This window comes from Mesoplodon bidens (assembly GCF_964165515.1).
Source record: "Mesoplodon bidens genome assembly, chromosome: 12".
In the NCBI taxonomy this organism is placed as follows: domain Eukaryota; kingdom Metazoa; phylum Chordata; class Mammalia; order Artiodactyla; family Ziphiidae; genus Mesoplodon; species Mesoplodon bidens.
In genome coordinates, this window is record NC_138168.1 from 3,604,215 (window position 1) to 3,622,850 (window position 18,636).

The 18,636-nt window shown below is 37.5% G+C and overlaps 1 protein-coding gene across 1 annotated transcript in view; it reads left to right on the top strand.

Moving 5' to 3' along the window:
* ME1 (malic enzyme 1) overlaps nt 1-18,636 on the top strand; it is a 192,364-nt gene that overhangs the window by 10,987 nt on the left and 162,741 nt on the right. The gene's annotated exons all lie outside the window — the stretch shown is intronic.

The window sequence follows — 18,636 nt, forward strand, 5'->3', positions numbered from 1 at the left end:
ATTTAATGTAATGTTTATAACTTTTGATTTTAATTGTGATACATGTTTTAAAGAGTTTAAGAGGGAAAGGACAATCTATTATAGTTACTGAGACATTTACTGTTTCGGTTACTCTTCTTTTATTCCTGATATTTCAAGTTTTCCTTAGGTATCATTTCCCTTCCACTTAAAGGATTTCCTTTAGCATTTCTTTCAGAGTATTTTGCTGGAGACCAGTTGTCCTCTTTTTCCTCCCTCTGAGAATGCCTTTATTTCATTTTCATTTCTGAAGGATATTTCCTTTTTTCCTTTGAATTTTTGAGTTTTATTTTTTTTATACAGCAGGTTCTTATTAGTCATCCATTTTATACACATCAGTGTATACATGTCAATCCCAATCTCCCAATTCATCACACCACCACCACCATACCCCACCACTTTACCCCCTTGATGTCCATACGTTTGTTCTCTACACCTGCGTCTCAATTTCTGCCCTGCAAACTGGTTCATCTGTACCATTTTTCTAGGTTCCACATATATGCGTTCATATACGATATTTGTTTTTCCCTTTCTGACTTACTTCAATCTGTGTGACAGTCTCTGGATCCATCCAGGTCTCTACAAATGACCCAATTTCATTTCTTTTTATGGCTGAGTAATATTCCATTGTATATATGTACCACATCTTTTTTATCCATTCATCTGTCGATGGGCATTTAGGTTGCTTCCATGACCTGGCTGTTGTAAGTAGTGCTGCAGTGAACATTGGGGTGCATGTGTCTTTTTGAATTATGGTTTTCTCTGGGTATATGCCCAGTGGTGGGATTGCTGGATCATATGGTAATTCTATTTTTAGTTTTTTAAGGAACCTCCATACTGTTCTCCACAGTGGTTGTAACAATTTACATTCCCACCAACAGTGCAAGAGGGTTCCCATTTCTCCATCCTTCGCCAGCATTTCTTGTTTATAGATTTTCTGATGATGCTTATTCTGACTGGTGTGAGGTAAGACCTCATGGTAGTTTTGACTTGCATTTCTCTAATAATTAGTGACATTGAGCAGCTTTTCATGTGCTTCTTGGCCATCTGTATGTCTTCTTTGGAGAAATGTCTGTTTAGGTCTTCTGCCTATTGTTGGATTGGGTTGTTTGTTTTTTTAATATTGAGCTGCCTGAGCTGCTTATATATTTTGAGATTAATCCTTTGTTCATTGATTCGTTTGCAAATATTTTCTCCCATTCTGAGGGTTGTCTTTTTTGTCTTGTTTGTAGTTTCCTTTGCTGTGCAAAACCTTTTAAGTTTCATTAGGTCCCATTTGTTTATTTTTGTTTTTATTTCCATTACTCTAGGAGGTGAATCAAAAAAGATCTTGCTGTGATTTATGTCAAAGAGTGTTCTTCCTATGTTTTCCTCTAAGAGTTTTATAGTGTCTGGTCTTACATTTAGGTCTCTAATCCATTTTGAGTTTATTTTTGTGTGTGGTGTTAGGGAATATTCTAATTTCATTCTTTTACATGTAGCTGTCCAGTTTTCTCAGCACCACTTATTGAAGAGACTGTCTTTTCTCCATTGTATATCCTTGCCTCCTTTGTCATAGATTAGTTAACCATAGGTGCATGGGTTTATCTCTGGGCTTTGTATCCTGTTCCATTGATCTATATTTTTGTTTTTGTGCCAGTACCATATTGTCTTCATTACTATAGCTTTGTAGTGTAGTCTGAAGTTAGGGAGTCTGATTCCTCCAGCTCCGTTTTTTTCTCCTCAAGACTGCATTGGCTACTCAGGGTCTTTTGTGTCTCCATACAAATTTTAAGATTTTTTATTCTAGTTCTGTAAAAAAATGTCATTGGTAACTTGATAGGGATTGCATTGAATCTGTAGATTGCTTTGGGTAGTATAGTCACTTTCACAATATTGATTTTTCCAATCCAAGAACATGGTATATCTCTCCATCTGTTGGTATCCTCTTTAATTTCTTTCATCAGTGTCTTACAGTTTTCTGCATACAGGTCTTTTGTCTCCCTAGGTAGGTTTATTCCTAGGTATTTTATTCTTTTTGTTGCAATGGTAAATGGGAGTGTTTCCTTAATTTCTCTTTCAGATTTTTCATCATTAGTTTATAGGAATGCCAGAGATTTCTGTGCATTAATTTTGTATCCTGCAACTTTACCAAATTCATTGATTAGCTCTAGTAGTTTTCTGGTGGCATCTTTAGGATTCTCTATGTATAGTATCACGTCATCTTCAAACAGTGACAGTTTTACTTCTTCTTTTCCAATTTATATTCCTTTTATTTCTTTTTCTTCTCTAATTGCCTTAGCTAGGACTTTCAAAACTATGTTGAATAATAGTGGTGAGAGTGGACACCCTTGTCTTGTTCCTGATCTTAGAGGAAATGCTTTCAGTTTTTCACCATTGAGAATGAGGTTTGCTGTGGGTTTGTCGTATATGGCCTTTATTATGTTGAGGTAGGTTCCCTCTATGCCCACTTTCTGGATAGTTTTTAGCATAAATGGGTGTTGAATTTTGCCAGAAGCTTTTTCTGCATCTATTGAGATGATCATATGGTTTTTCTTCTTCAATTTGTTAATATAGTGTATCACATTGATTGAATTGCATATATTGAAGAATCCTTGCATCCCTGGGATAAATCCCACTTGATCATGGTGTATGATTCTTCTAATGTGTTGTTGGATTCTGTTTGCTAGTATTTTGGTGGGGATATTTGCATCTGTTTTCATGAGTGATATTATTCTGTAATTTTCTTTTTTTGTAGTATCTTTGTCTGGTTTTGGTATCAGGGTGATGGTGGCCTCATAGAATGAGTTTGGGAGTGTTCCTTACTCTGCAATTTTTGGAGGAGTTTGAGAAGGACGGGTATTAACTCTTCTCTAAATGTTTGGTAGATGTCACCTGTGAAGCCATCTGGTCCTGGACTTCTGTTTGTTGGAATATTTTTAATCAGTTTCAATTTCATTACTTTTGATTGGTCTGTTCATATTTTCTATTTCTTCCTGGGTCAGTCTTGGAAGGTTATACCTTTCTAAGAATTTGTCCATTTCTCTAGGTTGTCCATTTTATTGGCATAGAGTTGCTTGTAGTAGTCTCTTAGGATGCTTTGTATTTCTGCGGTGTCTGTTGTAGCTACTGCTTTTTCATTTCTCATTTTATTGATTTGAGTCCTCTCCCTCTTTTTCTTGATGAGTCTGACTAATGGTTTATCAATTTTGTTTATCTTCTCAAAGAACCATCTTTCAGTTTTATTGATCTTTGCAATTGTTTTCTTTGTTTCTATTTCATTTATTTCTCCTCTGTTCTTTATGATTTCTTTCCTTCTACTAACTTTGGGTTTTGTTTGTTCTTGTTTCTGAAGTTCCTTAGGTGTAAGGTTAGATTGTTAATTTGATATGTTTGTTGTTTCTTGAGGTAGGATTGTATTGCTATAAGCTTCACTCTTAGAACTGCTTTTGCTGCATCCCATAGGTTTTGGATCACTGTGTTTTCATTGTCATTCTCTTTAGGTATTTTTTAATTTCCTCTTTGATTTCCTCAGTGATCTCTTGGTTATTTAGAAACATATTGTTTAGCCTCCACGTGTTTGTGTTTTTTACGTTGTTTTCCATGTAACTGATTTCTAATCTCATAGCATTGTGGTCAGAAAAGATGCTTGATATGATTTCAGTTTTCTTAAATTTACTGAGGCTTGATTTGTGACCAAAGGTGTGATCTATCCTGGAGAATGTTCCCTGTGTACTTGAGAAGAAAGTGTAATCTGCTGTTTTGGGATGGGATGTCTTATACATACCAATTAAATCTATCTGGACTGTTGCATCATGTAAAGCTTGTGTTTCCTTATTAATTTTCTGTCTGGATGATCTGTCCATTGGTGTAAGTGAGGTGTTAAAATCCCCCACTATTATTGTGTTACTGTCGATTTCCTCTTTTATAGCTGTTAGCAGTTGCCTTATGTATTGAGGTGCTCCTATGTTGGGTGCATGTATATTTATAACTGTTATATCCTCTTCTAGGATTGATCCCTTGATCATTATGTAGGGTCCTTCCTTGTCTCTTGTAACATTCTTTATTTTAAAGTCTATTTATCTGATATGAGTATTGCTACTCCAGCTTTCTTTTGATTTCCATTTGCATGGAATATCTTTTTCCATCCCCTTACTTCCAGTCTGCATCTGTACATAGGTCTGAAGTGGGTCTCTTGTAGATAGCATATATATGGGTCTTGTTTTTGTTTCCATTCAGCGAGCCTGTGTCTTTTGGTTGGAGTACTTAATCCATTCACATTTAAGGTAATTATCTATATGTATGTTCCTATGACCATTTTCTTAATTGTTTTGGGTTTGTTTTTGTAGGTCCTTTTCTTCTCTTGTGTTTCCCACTGAGAGAAGTTCCTTTAGCATTTGTGGTAGAGCTGGTTTGGTGGTGCTGAATTCTATTAGCTTTTGCTTGTCTGTAGAGCTTTTGATTTCTCCATCGAATCTGAATGAGATCCTTGCCAGGTAGAGTAATCTTGGTTGTAGGTTCTTCCCTTTCATCACGTTAAGTATGTCATGCCACTCCCTTCTGGTTTGTAGAGTTTCTGCTGAGAAATCAGCTGTTAACCTTATGGGAGGTTATGTATGTTATTTGTCATTTTTCCCTTGCTGCTTTCAATAATTTTTCTTTGTCTTTAATTTTTGCCAGTTTGATTACTATGTGTCTCAGCATGTTTCTCCTTGGGTTTATCCTGTGTGGGACTCTTGGCACTTCCTGGAGTTGGGTGGCTATTTCCTTTCCCCATGTTAGGGAAGTTTTCCACTATAATCTCTTCAAATATTTTCTCAGGTCCTTTCTCTTTCTCTTCTCCTTCTGGGACCCCTATAATGTGAATTTTGTTGCATTTAACATTGTCCCAGAAGTTTCTTAGGCTGTCTTCATTTCTTTTTATTCTTTTCTCTTTATTGTTTTCTGCAGCAGTGAATTCCAGCATTCTGTCTTTCAGGTCACTTATCTGTTCTTCTGCCTCAGTTATTCTGCTATTGATTCCTTCTAGTGTGTTTTTCATTTCAGTTATTGTATTATTCATCTCTGTTCTTTAATTCTTCTAGGTCTTTGTTAAATATTTCTTGCATCTTCTCGATCTTTGCCTCCATTCTTTTTCTGAGGTCCTGGATTATCTTCACTATCATTATTCTGAGTTCTTTTTCTGGAAGGTTTCCTATCTCCACTTCGTTTAGTTGTTTTTTGGGGGTTTTATCTTGTTCCTTCATCTGGTACATAGCCCTCTGCCTTTTCATCTTGTCTATCTGTCTGTGAATGTGGTTCCACAGGTTGCAGGATTGTAGTTCTTCTTGCTTCTGCTGTCTGCCCTTTGGTGGGTGAAGGTATCTAAGAGGCTTGTGCAAGTTTCCTGATGGGAGGGACTGGTGGTGGGTAGAGCTGGCTGTTGCTCTGGTGGGCAGAGCTCAGTAAAACTTTAATCTGCTTGTCTGCTGATGGGTGTGGCTGAGTTCCCTCCCTGTTGGTTGTTTGGCATGAGGAGACCCAACTCTGGAGCCTACCTGGGCTCTTTGGTGGGGCTAATGGCTGACTCTGGGAAGGCTCACGCCAGGGAGTACTTCCCAGAACTTCTGCTGCCAGTGTCTTTGTCCTCATGGTGAGACACAGCCAACCCCTGCCTCTGCAGGAGACCCCCCAACACTAGCAGGTGGGTCTGGTTCTGTCTCCCCTGGGGTCACTTCTCCTTCCCCTGGGTCTCGATGCTCACAGTACTTTGTGTGTGCCCTCCAGGAGTGGAGTCTCTGTTTCCCCCAGTCCTGTTGAAGTCCTGCAATCAAATCCCACTAGACTTCAAAGTCTGATTCCCTAGGAATTCTTCCCCCTGTTGCCGGACCCCCAGGTTAGTAAGCCTGACATGGGGCTCAGAACCTTCACTCCGGTGGATGGTCTTCTGTGGTATAAGTGTTCTCCAGTTTGTGAGTCACCCACCCAGCAGTTATGGGATTTGATTTTTTTGTGATTTTTGCCCCTCCTACCATCTCATTGTGGCTTCTCCTTTGTCTTTGGATGTGGGGTATCTTTTTTGGTGAGTTCCAGTGTCTTCCTGTTGATGGTTGTTCAACAGTTAGTTGTGATTCCCGTTCTCCTGCAAGAGGGAGTGAGAGCACGTCCTTCTACTCTGCCATCTTGAACCAATTCTAGGTTGACAGTTGTTTTCCTTCAACGCTTTAATAATGCCATTTCTCTTTCTCTTGGCCTCCCTTATTTCTGATGAGAAATCTGCAGTCATTTGAAAAGTCATGTGTATGTGATGTCATTTTTCTTTGGCTTATTTGAAGATGTTTTCTTTATTTTTTAGTTTTCAGCAACTTGAACATAATTTTTCTGGGTTTGGATTTCTTTATCTTCTTGGGGTTTGCTGAGCTTCTTGAGTTTTTCAGTTTATGTCTTGTGCTAAAATTGATAAGTTTTTAGCCATTATTTCTCCAAATGTTTTTTTTTTTTTCTCTGCTTTTGGATTCTGTTGAAATAAATGTTTGGCCTTTTGGTATTGTCCCACTGGTCTCTGAGGCTCTGACTTTTTTTTCAGTCTTTTTTTTCTTTTTTCTTTTCAGATGGTTGATTTCTGATTATCTCTCTTTAAGTTAATTGAGTCTCTGCTCTTATACCTCATTTCTGTTCTTGAGAACATCCAATGAATATTTTCTTTCAGTTATTGTATTTTTCAGTTCTGAAATTTCCATTAGGATTTTTATAGCTTTTCTTTCTTGGCCAAGACTTTTTATCTTTCCATTTGTTTCAAAATGTTTGGCCCTTATGGTTTGCGGCATAGTTGCAATAACATTGTAAGTCTTCATGTGATAATTCCATTGTATGTGTCATCTGAGGACTGGCGTTTGTCGATTTTTTTCCTTTGAGAATTAACAGTTTCCTGTTTCTTTATATGCTGAATAATTTTTGCATGTATTCTGGATATTTGCATATTAGGAGAATCTAGGTTTTGGTTAAATCCTCAAGGGAATGCTGTCCTTTTTAGTTTTTTGCAGCCACTCAACCTGGTTAGGTCAGTTTGAAAGTTGGACTCATCTTCTGTGGCTTGTGGTTCCAGTATCAATTATGTTTTCAAACCCGACTTTGTAGTTCTGCTTGGATCTGTTCATCGTGTGCATTGCTTAGTGGCCAGTGTAGGATCTATGCAGTGGTTTACTCTATAGTTTAGTTCTGAGGTCCTTTGTTAGGCTGTTTAAGATCAGATCTATACATGCATAGCTTAGAGGTGACCTCAGGAGTTTATATACAACTTTACGAGATTACTTTCTTGAGTTTCCTTTTCTCTGTGATCTTTCTGATACTTTTTGTCTTCTTGAGGTCCCCCCTTTCCAGCCCAGTAGCCAGAAAACTGTGCCTTTAGTTTCCCTGCTCTGCTATGTGTTTCCTCCAGGTGCGTTTGTATCTGGGGCCAAGTTTTACTGGAAGACAGAGAAAAATGCAACAGACATTTGACCCATGATCTTGGGACCATTGCTCCTTTGGTTAAGAAGAATGGTTTTCCTCCCTCAGAATTTTAGACATCTGCAGTGGCTCCTGCCATCCACTATGGGATTGCCTGGGGGTTGGGACTGGAGGGAATGGAAAATAATAGTGAACTTCCCTCCTTGGTGACCTTTAAAAGAGTACCCTTTTCTGATTCTTGGACCAGAAAGAGAAATCTTCGGTTGGCACTCTTTTTGCCTGCACTCAGTTGCATTCCCAGCTTTTGTGCTGCTTTTTTTTTTTTTTTTTTTTTTTTGCGGTATGCGGGCCTCTCACTGTTGTGGCCTCTCCTGTTGCGGAGCACAGGCTCCGGACGCGCAGGCCCAGTGGCCATGGCTCACGGGCCCAGCCGCTCTGCGGCATGTGGGATCTTCCCTGACCGGGGCACGAACCCATGTCCCCTGCATCGGCAGGCGGACTCTCAACCACTGCGCCACCAGGGAAGCCCTGTGCTGCCTTTTGAGTCAAGGCCAGTTGATTACAGAGGGATATGAAAAAAAAAAAGCCAGGTCATACTGGAGGGCAAACTCCAAGAAATGTCACTGATGCTTTGGTGGTACCTTGGATTCTGGTCTTCTTCCCCAGTTCTTTTCCTACCATTTATGCTTCAGAGTTTTCACATGGCTGCTCATTGGATTTAGTGGGAGAGACAAGAAAAAGTATGCTTATACCATCTTGCACAGGACCAGAACCCTTAGATTGTTATTTTAAAGGTGTGAATGTGTGAAACTAAGTCTAACTTAAGATTTTAAGTTTCAGGGGAAAAAAAACTCGAGGAATCAGCTCTCAAATGTTTATTCACATTTTTTTTGCCCATTTTACTGAGGACATATTTTCTACAGCCAAATAAATATTAGTAATAAAGGTTATTCTGTGGAAAATGGTTCATTTCTATGTAGAGTTCTATGGAAATATTTCTGTATTCTAAGGATTTAGAAAGATGATTGGTTTTTTTTTTTTTTTACATCTATATAGTACTTCACTTCTGTTCCTCTTCATGTTATGATGAAAAAAACACTACAGAAATTACAGTATTCAGTGTTCCTTGGTGGAGGTGGGTTGCAGGGTGGTTATGCTGGTTTGTATTATAGCTTCATCTTTCAACATAGTTGCTCATAGGCCCTGGAATATAGTTATGTATTCTGCAAAAAAAGTTTATTGAAGGGATAAATGAGGGATCATTCTTGAAGTCATTCTTATAGCTCTGTTCTACCTTTCAGATGTGGCCATAACCTCTCCACAGGTCACATGCCACTTGAGGGATGTTTATGCTGTTGGGTGTGTGTTGGAGAATCTCTTCCCTTTAGTGAGTATAAGGATGACCAGTGTATCGTTTAGAATTAGACTTTGCTACATATAACAAACAAAAAACAACAAAACAGCAGTGACTCACTTAAGACCTAGCTTATTTCTCTTTCACACATGAAGGAACTTAGAGGTAGTCAGTCTGGGGCTGTTTGGTGGGTCCACAGAGTCATCAGGGACGTTGCTGCTCTACCGTCTTCAAGAGCACTTCTTGGTCCTAACCAGCTCTAGGTTTATAGACGTCATATACTCTTTCCAAGCTGGCTGCTGGAAGAAATGAGAGGAACACAAGAAGGCCTCCTTTCCAGTGGAGGCAGCTTTCTTTAAGGAGCCTTTCCCACAATGCACACAGCACTTCTGCTTCCATATCGTTGCTCAGGACTTTGTCACATGACCGCATCTCACTCCAGGGGAGTCTGGAATGGTGGTCTTTCACCTGATACATGACTACCCTACATAATATTAGGATTTTCTTGCTGGGGAGGAAAGGGAGAACAGATGTTACAGTAGGCAACTGGCCGTCTCTGCCCAAGCCACAGCTGCCGGAAACGTAAGGATAGCGATTTAACCGATGTAAATAAGAAATATGATCATCTTATTCTTGGAAAATGAGTTAAATGGTTCTTAATATGTATGAATATCCTTACAGGTTCACTGTATAAAAATAAATATACAAAAATTTGACAAGTTTGTTTCCCTCCCATTTCTGTGCCCCGGCTAGCTGTTTTCCTTTTCTGGAGGCAACTGCTGCTTCTGGTGACCAGGGTTTCCATTATAGACTAGAAATATTCTACAAAGTGTGTTTTAAAATATTGTTTGAAGTTAATTTTCATATGTTAAGTTGTCATTGATGTAGGGTATGAATTCCTTAGTGTGGTGGAGAGGAGGTGGTGGTATACAGAGAACGGGCGCAGTTGGGGGGATGTGTGTGAATCAGACGGAGTCGTGGTCCCCAGCTGAGTCCATTGTTAGTTGCCTGGTACTCTGAAACTGGTTCTGAAGCATGGCTTTTTCTTTCTTCACTGAGCCACCTTGAGTATCGGGATTCCTCAGTGTAGGAGTCACAATACTGTGTGGTGAGGTAGCATTTTCATGAAACGGCATAACTCACCAGGAAAACAACAGCGACAACTAGATTTAAGGTTTAAAACTTTACCTAGTCAACAGGGCTTGCCTCTTTCATCATTCTTCCCACAGCTGATGTTTCCTTCACTCTGCTCTCTCCAGGAAGCCACGCTTTTCTGCATCGGGGTTTGTGCCTCTCTTTCCGGCATTACCACCTCCGGCGTTTCAGCTGGTCAACCCCTCCTCTTCTACTTGCCCTTAGATCTCAGTTGAACCTCACTGCTCAGTGAGCTCTTCCTTTTTAACCCTCCAGATGAACTTAGATCTTAAGTTTTGCCTTTTCTTTCGCCCGTACTTATCACATTGTTATTTTAGAGTTATTTGTGTAGCTATTCCTATTATATCCTGTTAAGATCTCTGGACTGCAAACTTCATGAAGCTTTGAACCACATTTAGCATGTCAGTGTTCCACTGGTTTACTGCCTGTAAGCATTGTGAGCATTCACTCAACAAATACTTGTTGAAAAATATTTGGTGAGCATGCTGATTAATTTTGTATCAACTTGACTGGGCCACTGGGTGCCCAGATGTTTGGTCAGACATTATTTGGGGTATGTCTAGGAGGGTGTCTCTGGATGAGATTAACATTTGAATTGGTAGACTGACTGAAGCACACTTCCATCCCTCATGTGGGTGGGCCTCATTCAATCAGTTGAAGGCCTGGATAGAACAAAAGGGCTGACCCTCCTGTGAGTAAGAGGGAACCCCTCTTGCTGGATTGCCTACAGGCTGGGACATCAGTTTTTTCCTATCTTTGGACCTGAACTGAATCTTTGGCTCTTTCTGGGTCTTGAACCTACTGGCCTTCACACTAGAACCATACTATTGGCACTGCCGGTTTCTCCAGCCGTTGAACTTGGACTAGACCTACACCATTGGCTCTCCAAGTCTCCAGCCTGCTGACTTCAGATCTGGAGACTTGTTGGCTTCCATAATTTCAATGCCTTATAGTAAATTTCTCCATATGTATGATGTATATTCATACACCCTACTGGCTCTGTTTCTCTGGAGAACCCTGATCAATACAGTGAGCTTCACAATCTTCCATAAAATAACTCTGAGAGGAGACAAAATGTTTCTGAAAATCTCAACTGTGGATCTGAAGTAAGAAAGCCATCTTGTGGTATTTCTGGAAATATCATGTGAAGTATACATCCCTTAGGACACTGAAGCATAATTCTCTGCAATAGTTCTTAACATATTTTTTGCCGAAGTCCCCTTTGGAAATTTGGTGAAGTCTGTGACTCCTTAAATCACTGGTTTAAATAAATAGTGTTTTAAATAAATAGTGTTACAAAAGAAAATGGTTATATTGAAATATAGATATCAGAATAGTGAAAAATAAATGTGGGATATTATAAGATATATTCCTCTTCATCAAAGACTTAAATAGCAAGACAATATATTTAAATACAGGCAATTTAAAATAAAATTTTATTTTGTAAAGAGGTCAGTATGAAGGTCATCGATATGACTAGACTGTATGCCTGTTCATGTTATAAAACAACCATATTTTGGGTCTAAAACTACTGTAATTTCAAAGTGATGATAAACATAAATGATATTTCAAGATACATGCCACAGATGTAATGTGATATGAAAATATTTGTTATTTCTATTTATGACATAATCACAGGAACTACTACTATTTCTCTTGTCTTCTCCCTTCTTTTATAATGGAAGGAAACACTACATTTCATACAGTTAGTGAGAAAAGATGTCCACATTTAAAGATTCCTGAATTATACCCACTGATTCCTTGAGGGTCTGTGATTATTAGGTCCTTGGACCTCAGGTTCAGAACCTTTGGTAGGGATCTAAATTGGATCTTCACAAAAAGTACTGACAGGGTCTCTAAAAACTGATTCTTAAATTCAGGAGTTTTCTGACAATACCAAGAATGTGAAGAATTAAAGTCAGTATTTACTTAGCTCTTGTATATTCATGGTTTTGTTTTAAAAGTTATTATTAGTAACTCACACATTTTTATCAATATGATACTTTATAATAAACATAGGATGCAAAAATATCTGGTCTCATTTTATCCTCTCAACAACCAAACGAGACACACATAACATGCACATATACTGTGTGTTCCATATGTTTGATTACTCCTATTTAGTAGTTGCACAAGTTGAGGAGAGTCTGCATTTAACCCCAAGCACTTTAAGTACCTGCTCAAAATCATAGTGTTAAATAATATCTACCTGTGAATCAAACTTGGGTCTGAATCCAGATAGTATGCTTTATAGACTTATATTGCCATGAATTCATATTTGCTAGTGAATTATGTGTGTAAATTTAAAGTGTATGGATTAATGGAACCTATAATATATTCAAAATATACTAGACAGCTGCCTACAACAAAGAATTATCTAGACCAAAATGTCACTAGTGCTGAGGTTGAGAAACCCTTGTTTAGATGAAGGTACTTTAAAAAAATCCCCACAAACTCTAGCACTTAGGCTGACAGGTAGAAATGTCTTTTTGTCATACCAAGTTGATCTTGAATGCCTGGTTCAAAGTCATTTTAAAAAGCTGTTACAAGTGATTAATTTAATAAAATAATCTAATGAAAGCACAATTGTTATTTGAGAGATTTCAAATCGTGAGCACTCTGTATTAGTGCACATACTAAAAAATTTTAGTTTGAATTTGAATTAGGTGTGTTGGTTATTCAAAATAGAGCTACAGAGAACTGAACCACATGAAACTGAAAAGTTGTTTCAGATCCATATATTTATCCATTTGTTTATTTAAAATTGATTGAGGCACTGCTCCATCCTGATGTTGGATTAGGTGCTGTTATACAGATATGAATAGCATAGTGCCTGTCCTCCAGAAGCACCTAGATCTCTGGGTGAAATAGTAGTTAAACAGAAATAATGAAATATGGGAAGTTCCATGATAGAAGTACGTGGTGCTGTAGGAGAACATTGGAGGACACCTCCCTAACCCAGAGAGAAGGAGGAAGGCCACCATTCAGGAATCGGCAAGGGTCATTTACAAATTCATGTGTAATTTAATTGGTAACTCAGTGTATTGAATTGCTGTCTACTTTGAGGCTGTAGATTCTTCTGCTACCTCAGAGAGGGAGGAAATCAAATGAAGACCCAATAGACAGTTATCTTGTGGTCCTGATCTTTCTGGTTCACTGTCTTGAGTATTCGCTTTCCATATTATCATAGGCATATTTAGAGGGTTTTGTCTGAGTCACATGTATAATATATTTGTTAGAATAGCGTAAATGTCCATGTGATTACTAGAGACTCTTCTGGCGATGGGTATTACCCATTTGGTTTGGATTATTCATATACATTTCAATCCATGATCTTAGACTTGGTTTTAGCGTTTGTGTACATTGATAGTTTCAATAGTTTATTAAGAATTACCAGTCTGCTTACTTAACAGGGACATTTCTCTACTGTGAAATTTGCCTTAAAACTTCTTTGAGAGCAATAGAACTCCATCCTGCTGAAAGGATTTTGAAACCTTATTAATGATTTTAAGACTTATGTTTGGAAAATGTAGTGTTGACATTGATGGTTAACAATTTCTCAGCCTTATAAGGAATCTATAAAGTTCTGACTTTTAAGTTAGAAATACTTGAACTAATTAAACATCTCATCTGATATTTTAAAAATCCTTTTGCTCTCTTAGGTAGAGGTGTTCTTTCTTTTTTAAAATTGGGCAAACATCACTTAAACTACAATGTAGTTATACTTGCTTATATCCTGTAATACCTAGATGAAATAAGTTTGGGGTGTTGTACAAGTATGATATTTTCTTATAAGTTTTAGGGTATCTAGGGCCAAGTGTATTTTAGATATATTTTTATAATCATTACTTATATCAGTTTAAATTACTTTATATCAGATATCTGTAAGAATTAATTGCTATGTAATTAAGCCAAATATTTTTTCTTAAAGATGTTAATATATTATTGATTTTAAATAATTGATTTTTCTGTCTCTTAAAGGAGACTATTACCAGAGAACTTGATTGCACAGCTGAATGCATTCAAAATAATCATGATTATTTTTCTGATGTAAACTTTACCTTGGAAATGTATATTCCATCTGGCTGATGGTTTTTTTGAAGAAATGAGATTGTATGCCACCAGTAAAATTTTAAAAGTTATTATCTATGTTGTCAATTAGAATTAAAAAAAAAATCAATTTCAAAGAATAATTTTTGGCAATCTGGAAGACTTGGGGGAAGGAACCATTCAGTAGAATGTGTCCAGGCAAATGTCCAATATCTCTTCTCATTCTATAGATATGAAATATGCACGTAAACTATGTTAATACATTTGAAATTGTTATATTTAAAACTAAAGCTCAACTTGATGTCTTTATTTCAGAACAATAAATAATAAAAATGTAAAGGTCTCTCCTTTCGTACTCTTTACATATAAATAATTTCTCCCCAAAATTACTGTCAACAAAATTCTAAAACATTTTTTCATAAGACCTTTTAGGACAGATATGCCATATTATCTGTAATGTCACATTTATCGAATCTGTATGTAGTTCAGTCAAAATCATAAATTATGAAAAAAATTTGGAAAAGAAATCGAAGACAAATTAGCTTTTAAAAAAGGTATTTTAAAATTTGGAATGTGAAATACATCCATAATTTGCTAAGCAAACTTTAAGTCATTTTAATTATATTCTTTTTCAAATAAGGAGCTAATTAGCTGCTGAATTGATTTTTTTATAGAACCTAATAAAATTTAGCACAGTGAAATTCACTCTTTCTGGTGTATTCTTCTCTTAGTTTTGACAAGTGTACAATGTTGTGTAACCAGTGCCACAATCAAGAAAAGTTCCACCACCTCGAAAATATTCCCTCGTGCTGCCCCTTTGTAGTCAACTCTTCTCTCCACTCCCCGACCCGAGAACTGATCTTTTTAATCCTTATAATTTTGCTGCTTCCAGAATATCAAATAAATGAAACCATGCAGTATGTAACCTTTTGAGTCTGGCTTCTTTCATTAGTATAATGCATTTGCAGTTCATCTATGTTTCTTGTTTCAGTAGTTTTTCTTTTTTTTTTTTTTTTACTATTGAGTAATATTCTTGTGTACCAATGTAGCTTAGTTGTTTCAGGTTTTTTGCGATTATTTCTTTCCACTGTCTTTTCTACTTCTTTAAACCTTCTTTCTTCACTTTTCTGCTTTGTCTTCTCCGAAACATATAATAGCAACTGTATAGTTATAGCAAATCAGTAATTGATTAATGATTTATTAATGATTAATGTGTTAATCCAACACATTTTTTGTTGATCACCTACAAAGTGACGGGTATTATTCTGGACACTAGGGATTCACTGGTTGAATAAAACATACAAACATCTCTGTCCTAATATGATTATGGCTTCAAACATTAAAATTAATGAATTCTGTTATCATAATGCATTGCCATACGTGTAGAGATTATCTTAAAGATTTTTGTGATTTAGGTAATGTTTTCCTTTTTGCCATTCAGCTTGATTATTTTTAGTCATTATACAGGGAAAAAAGAAAAACTACTGACGTTTGTTGGAAACATTAAAGACTGTTAGTGTGGAATATAGATCCTATTTGTTCTGTTTTTATGGCAATAGTTTCTAATAAATTACTCAGGACAAAGTTTCTTTCTCAGTTATGTTTGCTCTGTGCAAACATGGTTTCTAATATAAGTCTCCTGTTATGCCAGGAATTTTGTTTTCATTTTTGCTTGAGAGTCTCAGTTTTCTCAAGAAGATATACATAGATTAATTAGTAGAGTCTAGAAGAATAGTTGTCCTGTTTGTTGCCCTCAGCAGTGAAACAACATACCATTCTGCTGTCTAGGGATCCAGTCCAAAAGGTTTTTTAAGGAGGAAGGAGAGTAAAAGAAAGAAAAAGAGAAAAACAGGGTTGAACCTAGAGTGTATGAGAACACTTTTAGGTAATTAGAATTATAGGTGATCTGGAAACCTAATATATGTATAGCTAAGCTTTTCAACTACATAAAAGACTTAGTAGAAGTCATTTGAAAGTTAGAACCTGCATGTGTACTTTGGATACACTGTCCTTTGTTGGATAGGCCCTGCAGGAGAACCCTAAGGTAAAAATTCTTTGAAACAGGTATATGTTACCTCAACTTTTTAATAAGGAGAATGTATTAAGTTAGGCTGTCACTGTCAAGTTTTAGATGTAACTGACCTGTTTATAAATTTCTACAAAATATATTAATATGTCTCTGTTAGTATGAAAAAATGCAATAGAGAGCCAGGATTATTACATTATTCAAAATTCAACTTATTGTTTCTCTGAATACTTTTTGGGAAGCTGCTGGTTGGTAGGAATCACATTGATGTGTCATTCTTAAAACTGCCGTATATATTTAACATTTTTCAGGGGTTTTAAGATTTAAGTTTACATATTCATTGATTTTTAAAAAATTCACAGAGTAGTAATAGGATATGAATCCAGTCATAGGACTTTAACTCTTTAACTTGGCCCAGTTCTTCAGATTTCTAAGCCCTAGTGGTTTGTTTGTTTTTGTCTAAGAGTTGAATTGGTACTTTAGTGCGTGTTGGAAAATTTGGCTAACAGCCTATGGGAGTTTGTAGTTACTAAACATCAAAGAATATAGCAAGAGATATCCAGGTGGCGTTATCATTTACATGGCATAAGGTATGGTAAACCTGTTAGACTGAGGAATTGTTTCAGACCAAACATTGGAAAATTCATGTGAAAAGACTGGCTAATGACACCAATAAATGAGTTATTGCCATTATAAAGTGAAAGAACGAGCATATGTTAGTACTTCCAATAACGAGCCTTATTCTCAGAATATCGATATTTTGATTATTATTTTTACAGGCAGATTTTCAAGGGCATAACATTCAAAAGTTTGCTGCTTCTTCACATATATTCATATGTTTTTGAGACTTTAACTTCAGCCTAGCTTTTTTCCCATTTTTAATTTCCAAGTTTTCATTTCAAGCTAGAGAAAAGTCTATTGTTTCCTTTTTCAAATACATTACTGTATATAATTCTGCTTCATTTCTAGGAAGCAGACATTTTACATTATATCTTTATATTTTAAAGTATTTTACTTTATGTCCTTATAAAAAGTTTTACTTTATATCTTTATAACAAGTTGTACCTTTAGCAGGTGAAGTATGCCTTCCATTTTGCAGATTCCTTTTTCACAAAAACATCCCTTTCTGGTTACTTTAAATTTTAAATGTAATTTTACCAGGCTTGATAGCCTAATCAGTTTCCTGAGCAGCAGTTCTAATGTTTTAAAAATTTTAATGTAAGTCTCTAAAATATTTAAAACTTTCTATTTTGTTTATCTTGCACATTACTGAGGTCTAATTATGTCAGTTACTGTTCTGAGCACTAGGGATAAAGCAGTGAAAAAAAAACCAGACAAAATTCTCTGACCTTGTGGGGTTTGCATTCTGGTGGGGACACAAACCACAAATGAAAAAGAAAATAGCATGGAAGGGTTCTAGCAACACTGCAGTGTCTCCTGGTGCGGACGGGGACTCCAGGCAGAGGATAGAGAGGCTGCGCTGGTCCGCTGTGCTCCAGGCATCTGGGAGGGGGTGATGGCACCAGGCAGGGCTGGACACCCTGGATTATCCTCTCGGAGGGGGACCATCCTGCTGCTGTCCACATGTATTAGAACTCCAGAGGACTTCCCGCTGGGCATGTAATGGGGCTTTTGTAGTGAAGGAGTGGCTGCTGGTGGAGCAAAACATCTTGGAAACAGGCACCAGCCGTGCCAATAGCACGTGGAGCAAACCCGCCCATCATCACATTGGGGCCAGACCCAAAGCAGTCAGTCTAATCGAAGAAGCGTCTTGGGCTTCAGTATCTCCAGGGAGATCCTAATCTTCCAGATTAATGACTACTGGGTTTATCTGCTATTACTTCCCCTCGTATTATATCCTGGCCAGTCTCCTTGGTCCATTCTGGGTTTTTGTATGCACTCATCAGTTCTATTTTGTTTGCTTGTTTTTGAGCCTCATAGTTCGTAAGCTGTTGTTTTTTACAGTCAGTGTTTGTGTAAACAGATGATGTAGGTATAATAATAAGGCTCGAATGGACTTACTGGGTGAGTCTGGAAAGGCTTTAGAGAGGAGGGAGCGTTTGAGGTATGGCTTGAAAAGAGAGAAGCAGGGAAGGAAGACATTCTTGACTGTGGTATAGTGTAAGAAGAAAGGGGTGCGGCATGTCCAGGCAATGGTGAGAAGTTTTGTGTAACTAGGAGTGTATAATTAGTGGGAGATAGCTTGGGAGAGGAGTGTTGGAAAAGGTACCTCGGAATCATAGATAAGGCGTCTCCTGACCTATTTTATACATAGAAACACAGCAGGGGACTTCCCTGGTGGTCCAGGGGTTAAGAATCGGTCTTGCAATGCAGGGGACACTGGTTTGATCCTTGGTCGGGGAACTAAGATCACACGTTGCAGGGCAACTAAGCCTGTGCACCGCAACTACTGAGCCCATGCGCTCTGTAGCCTGCACGCCACATCTAGAGAGGAGCCCATGCACTGCAACAAAGAGCCCGCACGCCAGAACGAAAGATCCCGTGTGCCGCAACTAAGATCTGATGCAACCAACCAACCAAGCAACCAACCAACCAACCAACCAACCAACCAACCAACCAACAAATAAATAAATAAATAAAAGAAACACAGCAGGTCGTAGGTGAC